At 34.9% G+C, this 20007-nt stretch overlaps 1 long non-coding RNA gene across 1 annotated transcript; it reads right to left on the minus strand.

The window, feature by feature from the left end:
* Nucleotides 1–1265: 1265 nt before the first annotated feature.
* Nucleotides 1266–19224, minus strand: LOC113070923 (uncharacterized). Its single transcript, XR_003280004.1, has 4 exons — nt 18351–19224; nt 8967–9272; nt 2304–2431; nt 1266–1876 (listed from the first exon to the last, which is right to left on the minus strand). It is a non-coding gene; the product is annotated as an uncharacterized LOC113070923 (long non-coding RNA).
* Between the last annotated feature and the right edge of the window lie 783 nt (nt 19225–20007).

Here is a 20007-nt window from a genome sequence, read left to right on the forward strand (position 1 = left end):
GGACATAAACCCCATTGCTCTCTTCGGCTTGTTCTTTTTTCTTCGCCACTTAATAAAATCCCCTCCAAGTCCGACTGGGAAACAATAATTCCAGCCTTCAGCCAATCGGCTCGCAGGATGTCTCAGCCACATTATTTGCCCTTTGGAGTGGAAGACATGTGAACAACAAAAGAAACTGACTGGAGGGTCACTGTGGCCTGAATGAAGGTTACGTTGAACGATTGCATCATAATCAAGGGTTGCATCCCCGCTGAGTTGTGCACTGTAATTATGATTTATTAACGACATTGACAAGGGTAAAAAATACCACATGATTACCTGTATTCTTAGAGCTTTGAGAATCTGAAGCTGATCAAATCACTCCCGGCAAATAATGTCCAATATGTTGCAGCTGTTGATGCTGTTTATCTAGAAACCTTTTTTGAGTAATGAAGGAATCTGTTGCATCTATTTTATGCAAACAAATCAAATGTGCCAGTCCCTATCTCTTACCGTTAATTGAAGTATTAAGGAAATATAAGGCAAGGCAAGTTTACTTATAAAGTGCTTTACGTAAAAGGAAGTAAAATAATAATACTAATAAATAATAACAACAATTTAACAAGGATTTTTATTATTATTACTATTTAAAAATCGATTTAAAATTAATTTAAAACAATTAAAAATAGAAAATGATTATATATAAAATACAGTGCAATCAGTTTGAACGTAGCACAGTGCTCATTCAGTAAATGCACAGCTAATGAGATGAGTTTGGATTTAAATGTGATTATTGTTTTGGCACATCTGATCTCTTCTGGAAGCTGATTCCAACAGTTTTTCAGACTACCCTTGTTTTGTTTGAACCCTTGGTATTTCTGACTCGATCCTAATCATCTGAGTGGTCTGTTAGCCTTATATTCAGTGAGTATATCTGCAATAGGTGAATCTGGGAATCATCAGCATAGCAATTTCTCATTGTTTGACTTAGTGGGAGCATATACAGGCTAAACAAGAGCGGTGCAAGAATTGAGCCTTGTGGGACTCCACATGACATGGACGTCCACTTAGACTTATGCTCTCCTATACGTACATAATAACCTTTTCCTTCTATGTATGACCTGAACCATTTGATTACCATCCCAGAAAGCCCGACCCAGTTTTCAAGTCTCTCTGGAAGTATGTTATGATTGACAGTATCAAAGCAGCACTGAGATCTAGTAATACCAGCACTGATATTTTGCCAGAATTAAAGCGAATGTCATTTATTATCCTAATGAGCTAATATCTCTAATGCTTTGATGCGGTCGGAAAACAGATTGAAAATTGTCTTGGTATCTATTTGGGTTGAAGTAGTTGTTCAAAAATCTATCTTTTCAATAATCTTGCCTATAAAAGGAAGACTTTATATTGTTCTATAGTTGCTCGATATGGTGTTATCAAGATTTTTCTTATTCAGAAGGGAAATGAACAACTGCAGTTTTCAGGGTGTTTGGAAAAGTCTTTTCTGAGATCTGGGAATCTGACTTTTTTTTCAGTCGCTCAACAGTAGCAAAAAGAGTCTAAGTGTTGAATAAGTTACTGTTTAAGTCCTGTGGTCACTCATACTCTGTCCAGGTGTGTGTGCCATTCAGGGTTGAGTGGAATGGCACACAATGATAACAGAGGGAGAAATAGATATTTCCTTTAGCAAAAGTTTGTTTGGGTTGAGTCCATCCAGTTTAAAAAGTTCTCTATGGCCCCAGAAAAGATTGAAGTTGTTGGTGAAGTTGACTCCTTTTATACTGCAGGTTCTTTGTAGCCATGTATTCAGCCCAAGTAACCGTGAAAACATGTTAGTTCCCCTTGCTGGGAGTGGTGCACTGATGAAAGACTGAACTTCAAGTCTTTTCAAGTGCTTCAAAGAGAATGGAAAAAGTGCATTAAGAGTGCATTAAAATCATTTGTGTTCATTAGTAAATATTGCTTAATGTTATATATCACAAGAAAAATAATTGCAAGTACTTCATTAGAAATCTGTGCAGCCTCTCCCAGATATTTCTAACTCAGTCCAGACAGTGCAGTGAGCTGCTTACGGTTAATGGTGTATCGCTGCTGTACACCAAGCATGCAACACGCGTTAAAAACATGTCACACACAGCGACCGTGTCTCATCATTTGGACATTCAGTCTTCCAAATGTTTCAGCCTCAAGCGCTCGTTCATGCCAGGAGCCAATTTAACATTGATAATTGGAAACTTGAGCCTGGAATGAACAGCGGCCGGTGACAAGCTGCACAGAGTCAAGTTTACTATGCTGATAAAAATAGACTATGTGACACTCACAATGAACCAACAGAGCGGCTATGTTTGACCAGCACCGCTGATGATCCTCACCATCTCCTCATCCACGGGTTTGATCATCAGACGAGATGGAGAACTGCAGAAACTCGGGAATTTCTCAGTCGTTTCATCTAGACAGCAATGAGATTAAATGGAGACTGTACTGATAGGTATTGCTCACCCAAAAATAAATACACAGTCATTATTTACTCACACTCATGTCGTTCCAAACCAATGTGATTTACTTGGAAAACAAAAGCAGATGTTCAGCAGAACATTAGAAAGTGACAAAATGAACATTCAGAACATAATAGGTATGAAGTGCAACTGTCTCTGTCTCTCTAAACAAATAAAGTAAATAAATATTGAAGTAGTTAATAAAACAAAGACCACTGGAGTATGTTTTACATACAAGTACTATGTTAGTCTTTTTACTAAAGAATTTCACATGTAATATTATTTCACATGTAATTTTCACCCTTAGTTTTAATGTAAACTTTTCTTTCTCTATATATATGTGTGTGTGTGTGTGTGTGGGTGTTTGTGAAATTTACGATTTCTGATTGAAAATTGATTGATTGACTGAATAACTGAACATACGTTTTGTGCGTATTTGTCCTCAAAAGTTAACAACACAGAAAGTTGAAACTAAATATGGTGCATCTGAGTCATGAAAGAGCAAACTCTGAGCAATAACATTTTCTTCTTTGTTTCTATGATTACTGCAATATTGCATTTTTTTTTTTTTTAATGGACCAGTATGAACAATTTGAAGTACAAAATCTAGACATGAGTCTGATCAGTCAGTTTAAATCATTCACGCACAAGGTCTTCAGTCAGCATAGTATTTATTTAAGGTAGATCCAACCTGCTCAGATAACTAACTGCATGACCCAATGACTTTTTTCCTTGTATAACAAAAACTGAATACATCATACACTAGCCACTCTTTTCAAAGCAATTGAAAGTGAATGAGCACTGGAGCTATAAGCAGCAAAAGGACAAAAAGAAAAGAAAGCAGCATAAAAGTATAGTCTGAACTATTTTCATCAGTCTTATGAAGTCACAGTAAAATCCCCAGCTTCTCTTCCTGGTGAGTTAGTGAAATTTTCACTCTCAGCTACTGTACAGCTTTAAAAGAGTTATATAAAAGAATGAATAAAGATTCTAGATTTTCTATACAGTACATTTTTACTTGTATCCTTCACAAAAAGAGTTAAAAGTCCATGCAAGATGCAAGAAGTTTGGGGTCAGTACGACAGAGGTCTCTTCTGCTCACCAAAACTTCATATATTTGATTAAAAATACAGTAAAAGCAGTAATTTTGGGAAATATTATTACAATTTCAAAAAACTGTTTTCTATTGTAATATATTTTAAAATGTAATTTATTGCTGTGATGCAAAGCTGAATTTTCAGCATCATTCCTCCAGTCTTCAGTGTCACATGATCTTCAGGAATCATTCTAATATGCTGATAAGCTTTCTTGTGTGCAATGTTTGTAAGCTGTACAGAGTTGCTACCTATATAGTGTTCCAAATCACTCACTTGAGGTTGCATTTCTGTTAGGATGCTGCCTTAAATGGTAGCTGTCTATGTAGGCTCACTATGATTGTTCTCTGTGTAATTAGCAGTCTGAGAGGCGAAGGCGAACCCTCGTGAGAGTCCTGTGAGCGAGCTCTCTTTAATCAGACAGACATGCTTCATCTCAACTCAAATCCTACACAAACAATCCTATCTGTTCTTTCCAAATGTGCACCACACATCTACATTTCTTGTCCTGCAATTATTGTCTGCCGTTCAAACGTTTTGTAGCTCTAATGAGAAAACCCAACATGTGCACATCATGTAAATGGCCAGGTAGTGTTCTGTTTGTCTTTCAGCCTCTGCCGGTGCCATATCTGCGCTTTACAACTGTTGACACAAAACCGTGGTCTTCAAATCGTGATCAAGGTTCAGTAGAGCGAGCTAGACAGCGGAGCAGGGGGATTTGTAGAATGACAGACATGTCTGTCCAATTTATTGAGCCGAATTTGACACTGTGCAAAATCAATTGTGTGTCTCCGGCATGTCATTTTGTGCTCCCTTCTGAGACATTTTCAAGAAGGAATTGCTATCCATGCACACCAGGGTGGCAATTATCATCTAATATACATATACAGAAGGAAATGTGCTGTTGACTGGCCTTTTCAGACCGACAAACACAACATTGCTGCTCTTTGCTGTCCATCCTACTGCAGTAAAAGACTTTTTTCAAATCCAGAGTCAACTATTATGAAGGCGTTTTAGTGGTTTAGTTTTTTTTTTTAAATAAGTCATAATATTTCGAGAATAAAGTCAAAATTACGAGAGCAAAGTCGTAATATTTCGAGAATAAAGTCTAAATATTTAGAGAATAAAGTTTAAGTATAATGAGAATAAAGTCAAAATATTATGAGAATTAAATCGCAATACTACGAGAATAAAGTCAAAACATTTCGAGAATAAAATCGAAATATTACAAGAATAAAGTTTAAATATTACAAGAATAAAGTTTAAATATTACGAGAATAAAGTTTAAATATTACGAGAATAAAGTTTCAATATTACGAGAATAAAGTCAAAACATTTTGAGAATAAAATCAAAATATAACAAGAATAAAGTTTAAATATTACGACAATAAAGTCGAAATATTACGAGAATAAAGTAGAAATATTACGAGAATAAAGTTTAAATATTACAAGAATAAAGTTTCAATATTAGCAGAATAAAGTTGAAATATTACGAGAATAAAGTCAAAACATTTCGAGAATAAAATTGAAATATTACAAGAATAAAGTTTAAATATTATGAGAATAAAGTCGAAATATTACGAGAATAAAGTCGAAATATTATGAGAATAAAGTTTAAATATTACGAGAATAAAGTCGAAATATTACGAGAATAAAGTCGAAATATTACGAGAATAAAGTCGAAATATTACGAGAAATATTACAAGAATAAAGTCGAAATACTACGAGAATAAAGTCAATATATTTTAAGAATAAAGTCGAAATATTACAATAATAAAGTTCTAATATTATGGGAATAAAGTCTAAATGTTTCAAAAATAAAGTTGAAATATTATGAGAAAAGTCCCAAACGTTCTTTCAGCATCATTACTCCAGTCTTCAGTGTCACACAATCCTTCAGAAATCATTCTAATATGTAGATTAAATTGAAAAAAAAAAAAAAGTATGTTATTCAACCTGATTAGTCAAACCACAGCGCTATCTAGTGGTCAGGAGGTATGAAAAATTACTATTTTTGATTATATGAATGTCTTGGCCGAAAATCACAAGAATCTTTAGGTTCTTTAGATAAGTTGAACAATTTTCCCATGTGGTCCTTTTTGAGCATCAACCATTTAGAATTTTGTTGTAAAATGCAATATTTGACGAACGCTTTCACGTATCGTTAAAAAACTCATTATGTGTCATCAGCTCCGTGCCCTCAGGCCACCTTGTAGACAATTATTATAATAAATACAAAAAAAAAAAAATTCTAATGTTTTTGATTAGTTTTTCCTTTTGTCATGAAACTAGACTTTATAGATTGCTTGTATCGGATACCAATTATGCCATAATTTTTTTAACCTTCTTTTTCGAACTCCTAGATCTAGTTGGTCCAATTTGGTCCAGATCATCTTCAGATCATGTTGGCAAAAAGTAATGGATTTCGTGTCGAAATATGAAGTGGTTTAACGCATCAACAAAACAGCTGACTTGATGCCTAACTGCATCTGAGGCTGAATCTCTGCAAAGCTTTAACATACTGACGATTTGGACTAAAATCATCTAAAAATGGCATTGGTTACAATTTTATCTATAGCAGGGCTGTAGCCACCATAGACATTGAGGGGGGACAACCCCCCCAATAATTAGAAAAATTACCATAAAATTACCAATCTGTTAGTTTAATTGTTTCACCAAAGCCAATCTGCACTCTTGTTTAGAGTTAATTTTGGATCCTGATGGCCAGAACTACTCATGTCTGCATAAGAAGAGAAGTAAGAGATGTGAAATTGTCTTGTTGCCCATGGCAATGCTTATAGCAGAGAGAAATGGAGAAACTATAGAGAGAGAGAGAGAGAGAGAGAGAGAGAAATGGCAGGATAATGATTCCGCTGAGAATATCTGCTATTTACAGAAATACACAGAATGAAGATGAACATGTAAGCAGCATTTCAGGGTTTCATTTTCCAAACCATTGGTCTTGAACACCACATCAGGATTCCCAGTGTCCGCAGACTCTCTGATGCATATTACACAAAACTCTGAGTCTTTCTTCAAACAGCAAGCTCTAATGTGATTGGCCCCGTGCAATCTCCAGAATCAGGCTTCATAGCTTTAAATCAGTTCATCAAGAGTGTCAGGATGCTCCCAGCTAACATAATGAACATTTCAGATCTGCCAAATATGCCATATAAGAGATCTATGTAGACTATTAGTAATAATAAGCCTAAAGATGAAGGACTTGTCATATTTTAGATGTCCTTATAGATATATACTTTTAAATATTATTAAATGTTATTTTAGTATATAAAAAGTCGAAATTATTTTCATATTATGGAAAATAAATGATAATTATAAAAGAATTCTAAGCTATTAAAAAATAGTCTTAAAAACAAAAACACTGATGTCAATCATTTTTTATGTATCAAGTGAATTCAGACATCCCAACATTTTAATAAAAATACAAAATAAAAATAAACAGATAAGAGATATTTTACAGATTATATACCTTTAAGTGAGTGTCAGATGATGGCAAATATATCTAAATGCAAAAATAGTATTCTGAAAAAAACTAATTGGTGTAGAATCAATTTTCACTTAGATTTTACTATTAAATTTCACAATTAATTGGAAATGGCAAGCAACACATTGTAAGGACCACAATGGAAATAACTGTGCAACTTTCTTGTGTTATCCTCGACAGTTCTGACTAATGTATAATTGCCACTGTGATGTTATCTTGTTATGCATTTATTTCTGTTACTGTCTAATAAAATTCAATTCAATTCGGTTTTGAAGTAGAAAGATTGAAATGGTATTTTCTTGTAAAAACTACTTAATAACTTACAGTGTATAAATGAGCGTGTACAATGAAATATCCAGTACTGACTGAAACCGATTAATAAAAAAGTGCTTTAAATAACAGAATATAAATGAAAAAATACTTAAGTGACATTTTGTGTCTAAAATGGTATTTTCACTGATCCAATGCTTTTAAAATTTGTTGGTGAAAAAGTTAATAGTTGTTAAAATATATTTTTGAACTTGGCATCATTTGCATATTTATTTATTTTGACATGTGCATTTTGTAATTTTCATTATTATTGTTATTTCTTATTTATTTATTTATATTTATTTATTTTTTCGTATTATTTTACATTTAATATTGTTAATTCAGTTATTTATTTATTTCAATTGTATTCCATTTATTTTCCTTGTTATTTTAATGGAAATTTTTAAGCAAACATATTTCAGTTAGTTGCCAAGGCAAGATTTCTTGTTTATGTTGGGTTAAATTGTCTAATACTTATATATGTACAAATGTAATATTGCACCTTTTTGCAAACCAGCAAAGAAAATTCAAGATAGGGTTTTGTTAATTACAAATATTTATGAAATACACTATCAGTCAAAAGATTTTGAACAGTAAGATTTTTAATGTTTTTCAAAGAAGCATCTTCTGCTCACCAAGCCTGCATTTATTAGATCCAAAGTACAGCAAAAGCAGTAATATCATGAAATATTTTTTTTTATTTAAAATAACTGCTCTCTATATAAATGTATATAGTAAAATGTAAATTATTCCTGTGATTAAAGCTGAATTTTCAACATCATTACTCCAGTCTTCAGTTCCACATTATCCTTAAGAAATCATTCTGATATGCTGATTTCCTGCATATTATTATTATTATCGATATTTAAAACAGTTGAGTTTTTTTTTTTTTTTTGAGGATTTTTTTGATGAATAGAAATATCAATAGATCAGCATCTAAATAAAAAGCTTTTGTAACAATATATACCATTCAAAAACGTAGAGTCAGTATAATTATTATTATTATTTAGGTAAAAGAAATTATAGAAATTAATACTTCTATTTAGCAAGGATGTTTTGAATTTATCAAAAGATAATAATAAAGATACTTATAATGTTACAAATAAAACCATTTCAGATAAATTCTGTTCTTCTTAACTTTCTTTTTATCAAAGAAACCTGAAAAAATTATACTAAATAATAATAATTATAAAAAAATACAAATTTGAGCAACAAACCAAATATTAGAATTAATAAAAATTAATAAAAATAAATTAAAAATGTAAAAAAAAAAATATATATAGTAAAAATATTTAAAAATGTTACTGTTCTTTTTTTTTTTTTTTGCTGTACTTTGCATCAAGTGAGCAGAAGAGATTTCTTTAAAAAACATTAAAAATAAAAACTTCAGACCGGTAGTGTATGTATTACATGAACACAAACTGAGGTTGGCCAGGAGGAGATTTCTGTCTAAGTGGGCATTTTTCTGCAATGTGGACAAGATTGTATGCCTATACAACAAAGTCTGCGTGAGACTATGATATCAGCCCAAGGCCAAGTCTCTCTTTCTGTGGTTCATCAAGAAGTGGAGAGTAAACTCACCATGCAGAGGACATTTACACGCTGACAGAGAAGAAGAGCCACCTTCTCCTCAGAGAGAGCAATCATTCCAGTGACGGGGTGCTACTCTGTCCACGACCTCTCCACTTCCTGGTGTCCGACTGCAGTCGAAGTGACCGCTGGAGTGTAGAGAGGATTTTTCTGGTCATTGGCTTTCGCTGCCAAACTCTGTGAGCTCCAAACAATCTTCCTTCTGCCTGGGTTGATTAGCACCTTGGCGCTTTCTCTCACGGGAAGCTTGGCTGCGTCTGTCTCTGTGGGGTTCTTTCCAAGTAAACACCTTCCTCACTGAATTTAGGAATGCACACACAAAACACACACAGCTCAACATGCCGGCAAACAGTAATTCCCTAAGTCATGAACACACGATTACTTTGGAAACATCACGCTGAACTTCAGTTCTGAAAAGGTTAAGGCTATATACAGCTGCTCAAAAGTTTGAGACCTGGAAGAATTCAGATGTTTTTTTAATGTAATTTGTAGGGAGGCTAGGGACATAGCATGCAGTAATATTGATCAAACATTAAATATATGTGCAAGTTACATTTGCCGCTGTATTTTCACCGGCATCTGAAATACTGTAGGTCAAACCAGTGCTGAGGCGGACTGAACCACATCTGTGCAGTTAGAGATGCTGCTCTGTCGCAATGTTGAGCGATATGATGCTTTTATTGATCTGTGGGGTTCATGAAGTGTCAGGGACATGATGGTCCGAGCATGTGGGCTCAGTGCATCATATCTCCCCTTAATAGAAAGCATGTGTCAAGCTTTCAGTGCGTAATGACCAGAGGTGCATCACACAAATAACATCGTTTCCCTCTCTACATCCTCATCCCTGCTAAACACGCCGCATGCTATTAGAATGGTTTGGAGAGAAATAAGGCTGATTTCTAAAAGGGGCACTCTAAATGCACCTTGTCTAGTGCTGTAAAAATAGAGAGCAGGTAAAGTGCACTTGTCATGGAGGATTCAGTGCAAGGCAATAATAAACCATCACGATCAGCCGAGGCGACACAATTTGCAATATAGAAAAAGTGGTTTTCAATGTACTGTGTGCAAGTATATTTTCACTTATACTTAAATATGATATCAAAGACACTGAGAATTAATTTTGAAGGCAAATATGAAATAATAATAGAAAAATAACTAGGACAGATTCAATGCCATGCTCACAAAACATGGTTCTTCTCTTCTAGGAAAAACAGTAGGCCTGTATCTTAAAGATACAATGAATTCTATTTAGGTGGATCTCACAAAAATTGACAAAAAGTATGTCCAGGTCATATTTAAAAATTACATCAAAAGGAGAAAAGATAATAATAATAATAGGATTAAATATTTATGATAAAAATGTTTACATGCAAAGAATATTATAACACAAAAATCTTAATATACCTAAAAAATAGGTTTCATTTTCTTTATGCATAACATTTTATACGAAATTATTATTATTTTTTTAATCAATTAGTAAAACTATACATTAAAATTAGAATGAGGGAAATTTTTAAGCACATTTATTTAAATAGAATTAAAATATATTTTTAATAATATTAGTATTTACTTAATCATTATTTAATTAATTAATTATTATTTAATAGTTAACTGTATAAAATAAAATAAAATAAAAACATGACAGTAATGCAGCGACACAAGATTCTTAATGGACCTAAAAATAGGCTTCACTTTCTTTATGCATAATAATATTTTTATATTGATAATAGTTTAAGAATAACTATTTTTTTAAATAAGAAAATATAAAAAAAATAAAAGTGAATAATTAAAAGGAAAATTTAATTAAAAATAAAGTTTATTTTAATCGATTTAGTCAAACTATGCATTAAAATGAAAGGGAATTAATGAAGAAAACAATAAAACAAAATCCCTAAGCATATTTATTTAAATGTAAAAAAATTAATAAACCAAAAATGCTCATAAGAAAATATGTTTATTGTAAAATAAAAAGTATTGTCATTTAAATAAGCTTTATCTCTATTAAAGGCTTTTATTATATAGAAATCTTAAAGGAATAGTAACAAAAACTGTTTGATTGTGAATTTCAAAGACAAAATGAAAAATGTTCATGCAAAACTAAAATGCTAAAATTCCATCATTCAGCACTACTGAAGGAACTAAACTAGAATGTTAAAATTTATGAACAGCAGAGGCTTCGGGAATCCACACCATGAAGAGCTTCCACTCATGTGAAATACAGCTGGTATATATGAACCGCAAACACTATTTAGAGTGTGTTGAATATCATATCCATCAAACAGCACAGACAACTGGCCATTTTTGTCAAGCCGACAATGACATGAACTTATCAACGAGATCAGTCAATGAAACAGAGGAGTTCAGCGCTGAACGCTCACATGAAGGGCAGAGCAGAATCAATAAAGCGTTAATGCCTCACACACACACACACACACACACACACACACACTGCCGTTCCAATGCATCCACGGCTTCTTATGAGACACCAGAGTTTAAAATATGGCTGTTCTTCCACAGGAGTGCTGCTGGTTTAAGATAAAGCGGCTGAGCAATGCATTGCCAAGAGATTGACTTGTCAGTGCATTCGCAGAAAGGTGTCACAGAATGAGGATGGAGTGGAAGTCACAATAAATTATCGTGGCCGCCGCAGCCGCCGGACCACAGCTTATCAAACTAATGCCAGCGGCTGCGAGGGTCTTCTGTCTTATGTTGTCAGAGGCATTTCCGCTCCAGACACTCCTTGAAGAAAGACACTCCTCGTTCCTTAAGCACCTTGATGCTCCAGGAGTCTGACTGAATGAGGGTCGAGCACCACTCACAAATCTGCTGAGGATGCCCATCATGCCCGAGTTTAAATGGATGTCTAAATAGTTGAGGGAAATGAATGGTTTAAAATTGACCAAAACTAGGTGAAATTCAATTCATATACAGTACAGACCAAAAGTTTGGAAACATTACTATTTTTAATGTGCTCATCAATCTTGCATTTATTTGATCAAAAATACAGAAAAAACTGTAATATTGTGAAATATTATTACAACTTAAAATAATAGTTTACTATTTGAATATACTTAAAAAAATAATTTATTCCTGTGATGCAAAGCTGAATTTTCAGCATCATTCCTACAGCCTTCAGTGTCACATGTAACATCAGTCGATCACATGATCATTTAGAAATCATTCTAATATTCTGATTTATTATGAGTGTGGGAAACAGTTCTGCTGTCTAATATATTTGATCAATAAAAGGTTAAAAAGAACTGCATTTATTCAAAAAAAATATATAATAATATATATTCTAATAATATATTTTCTTTACTATCACTTTTTATCAATTTAACACATCCTTGCTGAATAAAAGTATTGATTTTATTTAAAAAGAAAAAATTACTGACCCCAAATTACTGGCCAGTAGTGTATATTGTTATTACAAAATATTTATATTTTAAAAACATAGCATCTTTTTTTTCCTTTTTCTTTTTTTTACTTTTTATTCATCAAAGTATCCTAAGAAAGTATCACATGTTCTGAAAAAAATATTAAGCCGCAGAACTGTTTCCAACTTTGATAATGAATCATCATATTAGAATGATTTCTAAAGGATCATGTGATAATGATCCTAAAAATTCAGCTTTGCATCACAGAAATAAATGATAATTTAAAGTATAATACATTTAAAAACAGTTATTTTAAACTGTAATAATATTTCACAATATTTTTTTTTTGATCAAATAAATGCAGGCTTGATGAGCAAAATAAACTTCTTTCAAAAACATTAAAAATAGTAACGTTTCCAAACTTTTGGTCTGTACTGCATATATCTAGATCTATATGCATGTAAAATATTTGATATTTTAAAATATATTTTAAAGCTGACATAAACATTTATAAAAACTATATATCTAAAGAATTATAGAAACCAAAAATTGTTTTCTATAAACTTACTGATAATATAAACATATGTTTCAATTAATACATACATGTATATAAAATACACTAAGAAAATTACAAACATAAAAACTAACAAAATTACTAAAACTTTTACTAACATTAAAATGAGGTATTTTTACTGGATTCAAATCATTCATTCCATACCTGTATTGTCTTAAAAAGACAAAAGAAAAAAAAAAGAAAGAAAGAAACACAGCTTTCATTCTCTAACTCTCCATGGTTGACCCGACTGCCACTGTCTGGTCCTGGGAGGGTTTTATCTGAATGAAAGGTCCTGTTTATTGTCACCTTGGTGCAGAATTGGGATGTGACACAGCTCTTGTGGCTGACTTTAATCCTTCCTTTATTCCTCCATCTCCCACAAGATTCTGTTGCATTATGGGAGATCAATGCAGAGTAGCCGGTCATTTAGGAAGACTTGGCGCACGGGCCTCTTTCTCTGTAAAGCCACTCCTAATGGAGCACTTAAGCGACACATGCAGTAAAAGCCAAGAGTCATTTACTCAGGCGTGCCGGTGTGGGAGTAATCGTTTAAAACCCAGCTGAACGGATCAATGGAGTTGTAATTGTCAGAACAAACGGTCGGTTTCAAGGCTGTTTGTTATCGGCCTGATCTTGTAATAGAAATTGATTCGGTGTTCTTTCATCCTATCAGTTTTCATTTTACGAGGTTCTTTAATAACATGCAGTAACAACATCCCCTGCTGCATTTTATCAATATGCATTAGCCCACTGTAATATCACTAATGTATATGACGGAAGGGTTAAATTAATCTTCTCCCGCGTAAAGCCATAGATTAGCACCAAGCTGTCTGCGCTACTATAAATTGAGTGAATTATTAATGTGGGGGAAATGACACAGCCTCCTCGCCGCCCCCCTGGCTCATCTGAGACCTGGTTATATTTAATCCGCAGAGTAATTCTTAATGCACTTACACTGAATTGACCATATGGTGACCGTGAACTGTCTCACCTTTCATAAAAAAAGAAACAAAGACATGGTATTAGCAGCTTTTGCGGTTGAGCTGCGCAGACTATCATCAGTGGACTTATTAAACATAAGTGTTAATTGAATGATACAATCATTTAATCAAGCTTGTGGAGGCTTATTTATTGACTGATCAGACTTGCAATTTTCAATAAAATGTCTGCAAAAATAAACTAAAAACAATTCACAAATCTTACCAATGTCCTATCAACCACCCTAGCAACTGCCTGTCAACATCAAACATAGCAAAGATCCATCACACCATTGCAACAATGTAGCAACACACTAAAAAAAACTATTTTAGAACACCTTACTAATGTCCTGTCACTCCCTCCTTAGAACACACTTACTAATGTCCTGTCAACTTCCTAAAACACACTAGCAACCAGCAAAAAACCATAGCAACACCCTAGCAATGCCTATTAACATCACCACACCATTGCAAAAACATTGCATAAAAAAACACCCAAAAAATGTCCTAGCAACCACCAAAGAAACCATAGTATTTGCTTAGCAGTGTCTTTGCAACTACCTAACAACATTCTAGCAACCAACAAAGGCATCCCAGTAACTATCCACGGCACTATTGCAACGATGTAGTAATGTACTAAAAATATCTAAGAACACCTAAGCAGTGTCCTAGCAACCACATAACACCCTAGCAACTGCTTATTAACATCCTAGCAACCAGAAAGGAATCCCTAGCATTTACATCAACATCCAAGCAACTAGTGAGGACATCCTAGTTACTATCCACTATACTTTTGCAACTATGTAGCAGTACACCTAAATGTCTCAGAAATCCTTAGTGATGTCCTAGCAACTATTAATAACAGCATAGCAACTGCCTATCAACATCCTAGCAACCTGCAAAGACACCATAGCATTAGCTTAGCTGCACCCTTGGAACTACCCATCAACATTCTAGCAAGCAGTAAAGACACATTAGCATTTAACAACATCCTAGTGTAACCCCTCTCTCCCGGGTCTTCACCACCACACCTCGCACTTGCTCCGAGCAGGGCTCGAACCTGTGTCTCCTGCATGGGAGGCGGACACACTAACAAGGAGGCTAAATCACTACAGCCATTAGCGTCTGTCCCTAGTGGGTGCCTTGAGATGAGTGAGGTTTACCTGCAAAGCACCTACTTGCTTGCCTCCGTTACACTCACCCCCCTAAACATCACTCTCATCCGGGTCACGGCACCAATGATGTAACCCTTTCCTCCCAGGCCCTCACCACCACACCTCACACTCGCTCCGAGTGGGCCTTGAACCCGGGTCTCCAGCATGGAGCTCCTGTACAGCACCTACTTGTTGGCCTCCGTTATACTCACCCCCCTAAACCTCACTCTCATCCGGGTCACGGCACCAATGCAACCCTTCTCTCCCAGGCCCTCACCGCCAAACCTCGCACTCGCGCCGAGTGGGCCTCGAACCCGTGTCTCCAGCATGGAGCTCCTGCACAGCCTCTACTTGCTGGCCTCCATTACACTAGTAACCATTAAACAACAGCTAGTGTTCCACTTGCAACCATGTAGAAAACCCTACCAACTGTCTATCAATATCATAGCAACCAGCAAAGACAACATAGTAACCATACATCGCACTATTGCAACAGTGTAGCAACACATTTCAAAATCTCCAACCCTTTGTAACCAACTACACCCTAGCTACACCATAGCAACCACCAAGCATCATCTAGGGTTCCCCAAGACCCTGGCAACAATCCAGAAACACACTAAGAACCATAACTGCCCACAACACCCTTAGCAACCACTCAGAACACCCTAGCAACTGCAAAACACACTGAGACATTCATAACAGCAACTGCTGTGTTTTAGATTCCCATTTTTTTAGTTAGCATGAAACTCTAGTTCATGCTTCAGCGCTCGCTGTCTCTGATGAATTTATATTCTCCACAAGCGACTGCATGTATCACTTCATTGCTTGATGACTTTGTTTGTAACAAGCGTACTAGCATATGTGCAACGCTTCCTCAAGCAAGACGGCATTGAAATTCCCTGTGCGCGACACAGAACCCATTTGCCTTTTGTTTTTCATCAATTCTAACAATAGCCGCTTGTCCTTTTCACATTGTGTATATAAACAGTCCAAAAGAAGCAATTAATTGCTGTGATGCAGAATATTCTGGTGCAGGAAAACACTCAACACCACCCGGTGTGTAATATCATCTACATCTAAAGCAATAGAAAGGTTAGAGGAACAATTGGAACACCACTTGCAAAGAAAAGACATGAATAATTACTAGATTCTTCAAGGTGACATTTAAAAATGAATCTCAGTGGGAAAGGGCACATGCGGGAAGTCAATAAAAAGAGGCTGGAAAAGAAACATTAAGGAAGGTAAAAAAAAAAATCTTTAAACCATGCCTCTGACAAATGATATTTATGCAGTTTAGTGGCTGCAAAATGTGTCTTGGCTGCTGTACTGGAGCATCAATCAGATTTTTGCTTATACAAAACTTACTGATATAATACTAAGCCTTTGTTGGTAGTTGCTAGTGCATTTTAAGTTTTATTATTATTATTATTATTGTTTTAATCAGCTGTTTGAACCCTCATTCTGACGGCACCCATTCACTGCAAGAGGATATATTGGTGAGGAGGTGATGCATATCTTTGTTATATTCTTCAAACTTCAAATCTTTGATATTCTGGTCTATAAAACTGGAGTTTTGTGGATTTTTTGAAGATTATTATGATGTTTTTATCAGCTGTTTGGACTCTCATTCTGACGGCACCCATCCGCTGCAGAGGATTGGTGAGCAAGTGAAGTAATGCTACATTTCTCCAAAACTGATGAAGAAACAAACTTATCAACGTCTTGGACTGGAATGGTGTGGTTTACTTGTAGATTATTGTGATGTTTTATCAGCTGTTTGGACTCTCATTCTGATGGCACCCATTCACTGCAAGATGATATATAAATGAGGAAGTAATGCAGATTATCTTTAGATTATTTTGATGTTTTTATCAGTTGATTTTTTTAAATATTATTATTCTGACGGCATCCATTCACTGCAAAGGATCCAAACTCATGTACAATACATCTTGGATGGTCTGAAGGTGAGTAAATTCTGGTCTCTAGATATGGTTCAGGCCCCTCCTTCAATGCAAGACTGGGGATTTTTGGTCGTGAATGACTTTTAGTACTGAGCATAAGTAAAACTTACATGCCTAAGCAAATAGCATTAATATAGCTGACTGAAATAATCAGAAGCTGTCAGCGAGGAGGAGAAAGCACTAACATTAAGATAATCCTGCTAAGACTTACATTAATATTTTACATTTACATTTAAATGAGTCTTGGGAGCATCTTGCAAATGTTGAGATGGGTAATTTAAGACCATTTAAATGGCAACAACAGATAAAAATGCTTGATGCAGTACTTATAGTTATGAAACCAGTCTGGAATAAATTGTGTCGCAGTGCAATCATTCTTTCTAAGGTAAGCATCACTATTACTTATTGCTCATAATATTAATTTTTGACAGCAACCATCTGTGCAATATCTTTTCTACAATAGCAGATGTTATAATAGGTGAAGCCACATGTATTAGTGCACTTGAAAACACAAAGATCATCTTAGTAACCGCTCAGAATCACCTAGCAACAATACAGCAATGTTCTAAATAAACTCAGAACATCTTACCGTCATTGTGTAGGTTGCATAACACTATTCACAATGCAACACAAGTGTGTCACATACTCATGATGGGGGAACAGTTTAAAGAGTAGCTAGCGAACTTAGTTCAGGATGCAGATGACTTTGATTCTATATTGGAAAAGATTTGTTGAAATGTAGCATTCCATCACTTGCTCAGATTTGCAGTGAATGGGTGCCGTCAGAATGAGAGTCCAACAGCTGATAAAAAAATATCACAGTAATCAACAAGTAATCCACACCACTCCAGTCCAGCAACTAATGTCTTGTGAAGCCAAAAGCTGCGTGTTTATAAGAAACAAATCCGTTATTAAGATGTTTTAACTTTACTGACTATTGATATTTTGGCAGAAAACAAAGGATTGATCCACAATAACGCTTCCTCCAGTGAAAAAGTCAACTGGTCTGAATAAGGAGAGAAACCTGCACCATTTACAAGCCAAAACAGTCAAGAGAGCGCTACACAAATCTGTGTGTGGATTTCGATGTGAGTGACAACAGTAGAGATGGACATTTTCACTGGAGTAAGCGTTCTTATAGATTATGGTCTCATATTTTGTTCGTTTTTGTTTGGACTCATATTTTGACTTTTTGCATGATCACTTTCAAGACAACTCAGAAGTGTTGGGTGGGCATCAGACTCAAAACAGGTCAACAAATGGGCATAAAAATATCCTAGTGTCCGATTTTGCGAAATGAATTGCAAAAAATGTCTCTCTTTGCGGACTGAACATTTGATTGTTGTTTACCTCTTTGCAATTCACACATCCCCTCGTGGAAGCAGCATGCATCTTCTGCTGAAACGCTTCGGTTCTCTACACTTCATGAAGGCACTCCATCTCAAAGGCACAGCTTCCCATCGCAGCTGGCCACCTTCCTTTTGATTATATGTGGAGGGCACTCTGCACAATGCAATCAATTTCTAGGGTGGTTGAAGAAAGAACACAAAGTGAGAGGTGTTTTGTTTGGCGGACCCTTTAGAGAAGCAGTTCAATTGCTCACCTGAAGACTGGAGGGTCAATAGACAGTTGACGATTGCCATGAACCCACTATCGATCTGAATGTGAAAAATGCATGCTTTTTGTAGCACAAACAGTATCGGAAACATTTGGGGCTGTAGGTTAATGATGAGTATTAGTGCTAGTGATGTTTGCAGCTCTAACAAGCTGTCCGTGCATCAGAAACACACTACATTTCTCATTCCAGGAATAGACCACCGCAGGACAAGCACACGTTCAGTCTGTTGATTGCCATAAATGAATTTGGCCATGTTTCAGCACCGTCGGAGATCCAGAGTGTCTTGGAGTGGCTGAGAAACGCAATTAGACAGTTTAATGTGACAGAGGGAATATTTACACTGGATTCTCTAGATGGCTGGCTGTGACAGCGCTGAAGCAAGACACATTAATTCATTTCTCTCCTCCGCAGAGACGCTTTTCTCTACTACAGCCACTGCTATGTGACATCTCTGAATACTTAACCCTATAAAGCCCACTGTATCATATCCGATAGGCCTCTAGATCATCAACATGAACAAAACGGCTGCAAAACCATTTGTACACAATCTAATGAATACCTTCTGTCATCTGATTGAGAGAACTTTACCTTTAGCTCATTAAGCTCTTTTTGCTTTATAACTTTTTTTATTTGCAATTTTGGTAACACTTAAGAATTAGATTCCATTTGTTAATTTAAGATAATGAAAATACGGTTATTTATTGTTAGTTCATGCTAATTCACAGTGCATTCACGAATGTTATCAAGCACAACTTTTGACTTTAATATGCACATTTTGAAATTAACATTAAGATTAATAAATGCTGTAGAAGGATTGTTCTTGCTTCGTTCATGTTAACTAAATTAGTTAACTCTAAATATATTAACTAATGGAATATAAAGTGTTACCGCAGTTTTTTTTTTTTTTAAGATGAACACTTATTGCAACTTAGATTTATTTCATTATCCATATTTTTTTTTTCAGAGGAATCATGTTAAAATGTACCAAATACGATCATCAGGCTTTGGATGACTCAACTCTTTTTCGAGAAACTTTTATTACTGTATTGCATATCTTTACATGTTTTGAAAGACATTTTATTGGGAAATAAATATTGGGAGTGGCAACTAATATTTATATGCATTTTCATGCAAGCATCTGCTATACTCTTTTAAAAAGCTCACTGATTTACATTTATCAGAATTTATAACTTTTTGGCCATATAAATATCAAATTAATATATATTGCATATGATGATAAGATTTTGCAAACTATTTTTTTTTTTTTTTTCTGTACCTACTGTCTGTAATGCAATATTCAAAGTCCAGTCGACTGCATTTATGGCACAAAAACATCAAATGAACATGAGACTTTAGAAACTCTATGCTGTAGTGAGAAAGTATTTCATG

Source organism: Carassius auratus, unplaced genomic scaffold (assembly GCF_003368295.1).
Source record: "Carassius auratus strain Wakin unplaced genomic scaffold, ASM336829v1 scaf_tig00005393, whole genome shotgun sequence".
NCBI classification, from domain to species: domain Eukaryota; kingdom Metazoa; phylum Chordata; class Actinopteri; order Cypriniformes; family Cyprinidae; genus Carassius; species Carassius auratus.